The sequence below is a fragment of the Python bivittatus genome, unplaced genomic scaffold (genome assembly GCF_059951505.1).
Source record: "Python bivittatus isolate LINGU-HERP-01145 unplaced genomic scaffold, Pbiv_v1 ctg000400_np1212, whole genome shotgun sequence".
In the NCBI taxonomy this organism is placed as follows: Eukaryota; Metazoa; Chordata; class Lepidosauria; order Squamata; family Pythonidae; genus Python; species Python bivittatus.
Genome location: NW_028277073.1, coordinates 2,515,540 through 2,523,973, shown reverse-complemented (window position 1 = coordinate 2,523,973; position 8,434 = coordinate 2,515,540). Strand labels below are relative to the sequence as shown.

Here is an 8,434-nt window from a genome sequence, read left to right as displayed (position 1 = left end):
CTTTATCAGTTTGTATCTGGAAATTGCACGGTCAGCCAGATGTTTAGAAGATATCTTTCTCTTCTATTCTGCTGTCTCCAGGTATTGCAATGTCCACTATTCAGAATTATTATGGTTGGTCACATAATCAGCCAGGTGTTTAGGCTGGATTTGGCACTTTTATCCCACTTATCAAATCCTTCCCAAGGACTTGGGATAGGCAGATGTTGTTGTTTGATGATGTTAAAGGTATTGTCATAAGATGTGAGCTGTTGCAAGTAAAGCTGCCTTTTGCAATTGCCTGATGGTGATTTTGTCAATGCCAATGGTCTTCAAATGGTCCTCCAGATGTTTTGGGATTGCACCCAAGATGCCTATTACTATTGGTACTATCTTTGCTTTCTTTTGCCATAGTCATTCTACTTCTATTTGCAGTTCTTTATATTTTGTGATTTTCTCCAGTTCTTTCTCTTCTATTCTGCTGTCTTCAGGTATTATTATTATTATTATTATTATTATTATTATTATTATTATTATTATTGTAATCTACAATTAGATTCACAAAGACTGGTGGAAACTTAATAATTCAAGTCCTAACCAAGGACCTAAGAATTATTAAGGTAGCATTAAAGATATGGGCAATTCCAAGCAAGGTATTTGTTTTGTAAAATTAGGGTCTTTAGGTCCAATAAATTCAAAATTTCCAAATATCAAGGGAGTCCTTTAGGTATTGCTCCAAGGGCTCTAATCATAATTGGTATAATAGCAGATTTATTTTTCCACAAGCATTCAACTTCAATCTGCAAGTCCCCATATTTTGTAATTTTTTCTGATTGCTTTTCTTCAGTCCTAGCATCACCTGGTAGAGCAACGTCAATGAACCAGATTTTCTTCTTTTCAATGACTGTTATATTAGGCATGTTATGAACAAGTTGCCTGTCTGTTTGGATTTTAAAGTCCCATAAGATCTTAACCCAGGGTTCCTCAACCTTGGTGACTTGAAGTCCACACATCTTCAAGTCGCCAAGGTTGAGGAACCCTGTCTTAACCCACTTATTGTCCAAAACCTTCTCAACTTGATGGTCCCAGTAGTTCTTGCTACATTCAAATCCAAACCTCTGGCAAAGTTTCCAATGAATAATTTTTGCAACTTGGTCATGATACTGCTTATAGTCAGTTTGTGAAATTTTGCTGCAGCCATTGATCAAATGGTCATTTTTTTCATCCTTTTCACTACAAAGGCAACATTTACTGTTGTTTGTTACATGATGAATTTTCGCTCTCATGCAATTAGTCAGCAAAGCTTGTTCTATACTGGCTAAAATAAAGCCTTATGTCACTTTCTTTAATACTCCTGATCTTAACCAGCTCCATCTGGGGTTTTATCAACTTTTCCTTTTATATCCTTCAAGTATTGACCATGCATTGGCTTGTTCTTCCAATTAGCAAATAGGTTTTCGATTGTTTCTTTTCTATACTCAGCCTTCACCTTTGTTGTTTTCAAAAGCTTTCCTGGATTGACTTCCTTCAATAAGGGTTCTTCGCTTTTCTTAATATAGTCATCCAAGCCATGTTTTTCTTCCTCCACAGTTTGTTTCCCCTGTAGGAGTCCTCTGCCTGCTTCGGTTCTTGGCAAATACAGCCAATCAGTATCGGGTTTTGGGTATACAGCATCGTATATTGCTGTTAGGGTTCTTGTTTACCAGTCCAAGTTATCAAGTTCCATCTGGGTCCAGTCAACTAATCCTGCTGTATATCACATAATGGGGACTGCCCAGGTATTGATTGCTTTGATGATATTTCCACCATTTTGCTCTGATTTCAAAATTTTTCAAACACATTTAATATATTTGGCAGAAGTACTTTCTTTGACTTGGTTCTGTAATAAATCAGAAGCTTCCAAAACTCCCAAATATTTGTAGCCTTCTTCTGGTGCTACTGCCTTTATCAAATCTTTATTATCAAGCTGCATTTCATCATCTTCAACAATTTTGCCTGCCTTTATGGCTATAGTTGCACACTTGTCAATGCCAAATTGCATTCCAATATCTTTGCTGAATTCTCTTGTGCTTTTTAGCAAGGAATCCAGTTCAGCCTTCATTTTTCCAAATAGTTTTAAGTCATCCATATAGAGTAAATCTGAAATTTTTACTCCTTTTTTAGCTAATTCATATCCACACTTTTTCTTGTTCAACATTGTTGTCAATGTTATATTATTGTTGTTGTTGTTGGTCACACAGTCAGCCAGGTGTTTAGACTGGATTTGGCATTTTTATCCACCTATGGAGTCCTTCTCAACAACCTGGGATAGGCAGATGTTGTTGGATGGTGTTAAAGGTATCGCTGCAGGATATAAGCTGTTCCAAGTAAAGCTGCCTTTTGCAACTGACTGATGGTGATTTTGTCCATGCTGATGGATTTCAAGTGGTGCTCCAGACGTTTTGGAATTGCACCCTATTTTTAGGCACCTATTACTATCTTTGCTTTCTTTTGCCACAGTCATTCTAGTTCTATTTCCAGATCTTTGTATCTTGTGATTTTCTCCAGTTCTTTCTCTTCTATTCTGCTGTCTCCAGGTATTGCAACGTCCACTATCCAGACTTATTATGGTTGGTCACATAGTCAGCCAGATATTTAGGCTGGATTTGGCCTTTTTATCCACCTATCAAGTCCTTCCCAAGGACCTGGGATAGGCAGATGGTGTTTGATGGTATTGTCACAGGATGGAAGCTGTTCCAAGTAAAGCTGCCTTTTGCAATTGCCTGACGGTGATTTTGCAGTGCCGATGGTGTTCAAGTGGTGGTGGTTGTTGCTGTTGTTGTTAAAAGGAAAGGCTTTTTTCTAAGCAGATATTCACCAGTTATCATTTCCGTTCATTTTAGAATCTCATTCTTGGGCTCCAATAATTTTTTCAGTTCTCTCCCATCTTGTTTCCACTCATCCATTTATGTCACTTAATGGAATATTTTTTTTCCTCTCGATCCCATTCATTTAGAATGTTGCACATTTTTTTCAAAAACTCTTCTCTCATTCTTCCACTATCACTATTCACTGGAAAATAACATGCCTATATTGCCAACCTGCAGATTTCTTCTTTTATATGAACCCACATCAGCTTAGATGACACCAATTCTTATTTTCTGACACACATTTTAGCCCTTTCATTTCATAACTAACACACACCTTCATTTTCCTGCATGTATTCATTAACTCCACTACTCAAGATGAAACTATCTTCATTCTCATCCATTGCATCCTTCCCTTTCTCTTAATTTCACAGACATAGAACTTATCTATTTATGCCACATGCACAAACCCCAGTTTTGCCCCAAACATTCTCACGGTGTTCTGTGCAAGCTACAGTCTCTAATCTGGAGACTATCCTGCCAGCTAAGATACTGCTGCTCTCATTCCACCAATTCAGAGATATGTGCAAAGTACTGATACACACTCAGAACACTCTCTGGTGTAAATAAAATAAAATAAAATAAAATAAAATAAAATAAAATAATTGGGAACCAGGATATAGACCTATAAGTCAATATTTTGATTCTTCAGTCAATACATTTCACAGCCAGTATCTAAAAAGACACTTTGGCTATTTCAAATGGAATGGTACGTCCAATAGGTTTCTTAGACCTTTTATAGTAGATACCATAACCATCAAGAATCATTTTACATGGAATGTAATCTATGTAGCCCAAAGCTTTCTTTAATCACATTTATTGTCTTAGTGGACTCTGATATTTTACTGCATTGGTTTCTCCAAAATCTCATATTTGAACGAAGTACCATAGGCTCTGAGCAAGTTTTTGATATATTACGTTTAGAATCCATTACATTACAGGAAAGTCATCTGGAACCAAAATATATGCATTCTTCATTTCCTGATAAGATCATAATTTATGCAATGAATCAACTTCTAATGGCAGGTTTGCACATCAAAAATGCAACATGTTTCTCATGTGTGCACTATTTAAAAGCTCATAAACTAGAACATTTTCTTGTGCCCTTTATTGTTCAAATACTCTAATAAGGGACACCAACAGTTTAGCAAGCTGTTGAAGAATATAATGGATTATATCAATTGTAATCTTATATCATTTTGCATTGAGTCAAGAAAATATTTAAATTACTCTTTAACAAATATGCAGCTTTTTTGTTTCTTAAGTGCAGCTGTCAAGTCCACGATGTCCAGCTCTCAGTTCTGAAGCATTCTCACACAACCAGGCTTGGGTCACATAAATACTTCTTTATTAAGGGGTACATGTAGCTTGTAAACAAAACATTGCTAAAACTAATGCCTTGGGTAAACCTCCCTCTATTTATCCCCCCTCCTCTTATTGCCTGGCGTCCTGACTCCTCTTCACCTGTTGTTGACCTCTATCCTTCCTCCCCGAGCTTCTTCCTGGTTCTTTGGGCCCCAGCTGCCTGGCCGGCAATCAAGCCAGTCTAAATTGCCCATATATGGTTAAGCTGCTTCCCAACTCCCCTTACAACCATTAACAGACACCCCCCCTCCTTATTTACAAGTGGCAGAAACAAATCAATCCAACTCCAATGAATGCAATACAATGGAAAACAACAACAGTTGGGTGATGCAGGTTCTGACATACTGCCCCCCCCAAAAACCCCTCTTCACCACGCTGGCCAGGAGCCCTAGAAATAAGAAAAGAGGAACTGGAATTATGAAAACATAAATCCTATAGAGTTCAACACGTTCACCTGGGTTTGTTAGGATACTTCTTATAAAAGTCCAAAATTAAGTCAGGAGCTCTAACATGTCTTTTGGAGGCCCATTCAGCCAGAGATTTAGGGAAATATTTCCAATGTACTAAATACTGAATGTCTCCTTTGAAGTTTCTAGAGTCCAATATTTCCCTGATCTCAAAGTGTTGTTCCCCCTCGATCATAATAGGTTCAGGAGGGGCCACTACCGACCTCCATTTATCAGATTCCTTGAAGGGTTTTAATAGTTCACTGTGGAAGACAGGATTAATCTTCCTGAGGGTTTTGGGGAGTTTCAAGTGTACAGACACGGGGTTAATTACACTATCCACCGTGAAAGGTCCTATGTATTTATTATCAAGCTTTCTACAAGGCCTGGAAGATTTCAGATTCTTGGTAGATAACCACACTTTGTCCCCCACTTTCCACAGTTCATGTGGTGCTCTCTTCTTATCTGCTTGTGTTTTATAACTTTCTCTAGCTTTTGCAGTTGCTTTTTCTGCGATAGGCCACAATCCCCTTATCCTGTCACCCCATTCATCTACGGTTTAGGAGACAACTTTCTGGGTGCTATCAAAGCCTCCAAATTTTTATGATCCGTTCAAACCTCAAAAGTTTCTTCCACTCCCTCCAGCAAACGCCGCCAATTTGTTAAAGCCCATTTCACTGCGAAAGCTTCCTTTTCCCATACTAGCCATCTCCGCTCAGGTTCAGTGAACTTGCGAGATATGTAAGCACATGGTTTTAACACACCTTCCTCATCCCTCTGTAAGAGGACTGCTCCAATGGCTATGTCTGAGGCATCTGCCTGAATAACAAAAGGCTTTGCTTTGGGTGTTTTAGGATGGGTTCAACAGTGAATAATTTCTTGAGGGTTTCAAAAGCCTCCTGACATTCTGCTGTCCATTTTAAAGGGGCGCTGGCGGCTTTTGCAACTGCCAAGGGTTTGTCCTTCGTTTTTAAAAGATCAGTCAGAGGGAGGGCTGCTTGTGCAAAATTAGGAATAAACTGTCTGTAAAAGTTGGCAAAGCCAAGAAAACTTTGCAGTTGTCTCCTGGTTCTTGGGGCCTCCCAAGCTAAGACATCCCACACCTTATGGGGATCCATTTCCACTCCTTTATTAGATATTCTGTAACCCAGATAGTCAATGCAATCCTTATGGAACTCACACTTGGATAATTTTGCATACAACTGCGCATTTAGCAGTTTCTCCAGCACTTTCCTGACCAATTTCACATGTTCCTCCATTGTTTCGGTGTAGATTAAAATGTCATCCAAGTATACCAACACTCCACGGTAGAGGAACTCGTGCAAGACCTCATTAATCAGCTGCATGAATACCCCGGGTGCGCGTTTTAATCCGAATGGGAGGACTTGATACATGTAGTGTCCCAGGGCGCAACGTAATGCGGTCCTCCATTCGTGCCCAGCTTTTATACGCACCCTGAAATATGTCTCTCTCAAATCTAGTTTGGTAAAAAAATTTCCTTTTGCCAAATGGCCTAACAAATCTTTTATTAATGGGAGAGGGTATTTGTTCTCTGTGCATATTGCATTTAACCCCCTATAGTCCGTGCATAAGCGTAAAGTCCCATCTTTCTTTTCTCTGAAAAGTACTGGCGCTGCTAGGGGGGATTTGGCGGGCACTATGAAGCCTCTGCTCAAATTTTTGTCAATGAATTCCCTCAACGCCCCCATTTCCTTTTGAGTCATTGAGTACATCTTTGGGGTTGGGTACTTTGCTCCTGGCACCATCTCAATTTCGTAGTCTGTGGGGCAATGTGGTGGTAGCTGGTCGGATTCCTCTTCGCTAAAGACTTTCGCCAAGTCCCTATATTGCCAGGGGATTTCCTCCCCTCCCCCTGTGTGGGGCTTCCTCCTTGGCACTGCTTCTTCAGGGCTTCTGCCCCCAGGTCCCCTCGTGGGTTGGGCTCCGCCTGCGTAGTCCCATGCCCGCCATCCGGAAAGGCCAGAGTCTTCTCCCGCCAGCTGATGCGGGGGTCCCACCGTTCCAGCCAGGACATTCCCAGAATGAGGGGGTAACTAGCCAGCGGCGCGACCAGGCACCTTAAAGCCTCCCAGTGCGTTCCAACTCTTAACTCAAAAGCCTCTGTGTAGTAGCGGACCGCACCTCCCCCCACCGCTGTTCTATCCACTTGCCTGAAGATTATGAGCGTCTTCAGCCGGTGCACTTTCAAATTTAATCCGTTGACGAGCACAGGGCTGATCAAACTCCGGGAGCAACCTGAATCCAGCAGTGCAGTGAGCCAGGCCCAATGAGTCGATCGTGGAGCATGGATAACCTCATACATCATGGGACTCACCCGGATGTCCTCGATCGATTTGCTCGGGATCAGCTGGTCACGCCTTGGGCTCTCCTCCCTCTCTCTGGAGCTCTCCCATCCGTCCTCGCTGTCTGAGAGGTAGGCAATTCTCAGCCTCTCTTCTTTGCCTCTCACCGCTGTGCTTTTCTGTGGGGCTTTCATCCCTCTTGCAGGTTTCTCGGCTTTTTTCCCTTTCTCCGCGGGTTGTAGCCTTGGGTTCTGGGGGCAGGCAGCCACGAAGTGCCCCTTCTCGCCGCACATGAAGCAGGCTTTCCCCGCGGCCTGCGGCCTTGCCGAGGGGGTTAACTCCTTCCTTGCCGGTTTTCTCCCCGTTTGCTTTGTGGTGCTAGGAGGCCGCCATCTCACCTCCGCGCTATGCGGTTTGACTCTGGCCAGTTGCGCCTCCAACACGGAGACGTGGGTGATCCATCCCGTCAAGGTCTCCGGGCACCCCCGCACCATGGCCCTCTCGAAGAGCTGTGGGTCCAGCCCCTCCTGGAATAGCCGCACAAGGAATGCTTCTGGCCAGTCGGGCAGCTTCGCCACCAAGCACTTGAACTCCAGCGCGTACTCTGTGGCCCCTGCTTCAGCTCCCGGATTGCCTCCGCTGCGTGCAAGCGGGCACATTGGTCCTCGAACCGGTCCCGTAGGGCGGTGATGAAGCGGTCGAAGTCCCCCAGTTCTGGGGCCTCCGCTTCATTCAAGTCGTTCACCCACTCAGCTGCCACGCCACCAGGAAGCGGGATACATACAGCACCCTCCAGGCATCGCCGGCAAACAGGCGCCCGCACGTGCCCATGCAGATTCTCACCTGGTTCAGGAAAGCGGGCAGTTGGTCAGGGTCTCCGTCATACTTCTCTACTAGCCCCCATCTTCACAACAGGTCCCCTTCCGCCTGTTGAGGTCGTTGGGCGGCTTGCTCCTGGTCCGCTCCCCCACCGCATCCTGCGGGGGTTTGGACCAGGGCCCAATGAGGGGGAAGGGTCGGTGGTTCCAGCGGAGCCATTGGGGAGGGCTGGTCGATCGGTGGCAGCCCCTGTAGGGGGTTGGGCGGTTGCACGGAAGGTTGTGCCAGAATCCTCAGCTTGTCCAATTCCTTCCTCAGTGCGCGCACTTCGTCTTCCAGCTCCCTCACCCGTTGTCCCTCACCCCATGGCGTTGTCACTTTGGTTGCAGTCCCCATGGCCCTCGACCATCGAGGGCGGGCTGGCACCTCAGGGGTGAACCCTCCAGCATCTTCCCAGATGCTCCAGTCACTCGGTGGGTCCCAGCGGTGGGCCAGTCGCCTCGTTGGCATCTTCGGTCTGGCACCCGCTAGAGCTTCCATGAGAGGGATTTGCCGTCCTCCTCTTCTGATGGTGCCTCTGGTGAACTTTTCTGCAGTTCCTCAGAGGCCCTGCTAG

General features: G+C 44.1%; 1 pseudogene; it reads right to left on the bottom strand.

The window, feature by feature from the left end:
- Positions 1-234: 234 nt before the first annotated feature.
- On the bottom strand, positions 235-7,658 carry LOC148215172 (uncharacterized; annotated as a pseudogene).
- Between the last annotated feature and the right edge of the window lie 776 nt (positions 7,659-8,434).